The 1,769-nt window shown below is 38.8% G+C and overlaps 1 non-coding gene across 1 annotated transcript; it reads left to right on the forward strand.

Annotated features, from left to right (window-relative positions):
- Nucleotides 1-675: 675 nt before the first annotated feature.
- TRNAG-CCC lies at nucleotides 676-748 on the forward strand. Its single transcript has one exon. It is a non-coding gene; the product is annotated as a tRNA-Gly (tRNA).
- The last annotated feature ends 1,021 nt before the right edge of the window (nucleotides 749-1,769 follow it).

Genomic DNA, 1,769 nt, shown 5'->3' on the forward strand with positions numbered 1-1,769 from the left:
TGGGACCCTTTCAGATACACTTTATCTGCAGATGTCCAAGGACGAGGACAAGGTTATTAATTCGCTGTTACTAAAAATCAGAATGAGGAGTCACAAGACATTTGATTCAGTAGCATACTCAGTAAATCTGAGACAAAAGTCTGGATCTTTGAAGAGATCTAATGTTATTAAATTAAACTCCAATGGGTTCACTTGGGAAAGTTGAAAAATAATTATTCTGGAGTTCTAAGAGTCAATATGGTCTCTGGTGTTTCCTGTAATTTTTTTCCCTGAGTTACTAAGAATTACTGAACTGTTCTAAGAGATTCTTAGCTAAGGCCATGATGGGAACCATCGTTCATCTGAGAGCAGTTAGCAAACAAATATAAGACCCTTCTTACTATGCATTCAAACCCAGATTATTTAGAAAACAGTTTTACATAATAAATCTGAACTACTATATATGCCATGAAACAAAAGAAATAAATAATCAAACAAAACAAAGAGCTAAGTAGGAAAAAATAACATGGAACGTGGACTTTAGATAAAATCAGTGGAAACAGCTTGCTGAAGAAATGACATTTAGCTGAGATTTAAAGGAATATAAGGAGCTAACCAAACAATGAGGGATGAGGAAAACCTTCCTAGGTAGAATGAGCAGTTTGTTCAAGAGACTAAAAGACCAGTACAGGAACTTTCCTGGTGGTCCAGTGGCTAAGACTCTGTGCTCCCAATGCAGAGGACCCAGGTTTGATTCCTGGTCAGGGAACTAGGTCCCACATGCCACAACTAAGACTGAAGATCTTGAGTGCCTTAACTAAGACCCAGTGCAGCCAAATAAATGAATGAATTAAAAAAAAAAAAAAAGATCAGTACAGCTAGACGGAGGTGAGCAATGACGAGGGCCATGTGCAATAAGGCGCGTGAACACAACAGAGGCCAGGGCAGGCAGGGCCTCGTGGGTCATTGGAAGGGGTCTGGATTTTATCATAGGGACAGAAGCAGTGGAAGGATTTAAAGCAGGATGAACAGGATCTTTCCTGTATTTTTTTTAGAAGTGCAGTCTGATTGTTGGGGAAAGGACAGCAAGAAAGGAAGGGCCAGCTAGGAGGTTTCTGCAATCATGCAGACAAGAAATGTTCACAATGTGGGTCAAGAAGATGGTATTCATCTATTTGATGGATGTTAAGGTTGTTTCCATGTCTTGGCTAATTGTAAATAGTGCTGCTATGAACACTGAGGTGCATGTATTTTTAAAGAAGGTGTGGTATGTATACATACATACAATGGATAATTACTCAGCCATAAAAAAAAGAATGCAAATAGTATTTGCAGCAATACTGACAAACTTAGAGATAATCACAAGAAGTAAGTCAGAAAGAGAAAGAAAAACAAATGTCATGTGATATCACTTATATGTGGAACATTAAAAAATAATACAAATGAACTTATTGATAAACACAAACAGACTCACAGACATGGAAAACAAACTTTTGGTTACCAAAGGGGCAAGGCAGGGGGATGGATAAGTTAGGAGTTTGGGATTAATATAGATTCCCTACTGTATGTAAAATAGATAATCAACAAGGACCTACTGTGCTACTACTATATAGCAAGGGAACTATGCTCAATACTTTATAATAACCTATAACGGAAAGAGGGTCTTCCCTTGTAGCTCAGCTGGTAAAGAGTCTGTCTGCAATGCAGGAGACCCGGGTTCGATTCCTGGGTTGGGAAGATCCGCTGGAGAAGGAAATGGCAACCCATTCCAGTATTCTTGCCTGGAGAAT

The sequence above is a fragment of the Oryx dammah genome, unplaced genomic scaffold, assembly GCF_014754425.2.
Source record: "Oryx dammah isolate SB20612 unplaced genomic scaffold, SCBI_Odam_1.1 HiC_scaffold_9, whole genome shotgun sequence".
Classification (NCBI taxonomy): domain Eukaryota; kingdom Metazoa; phylum Chordata; class Mammalia; order Artiodactyla; family Bovidae; genus Oryx; species Oryx dammah.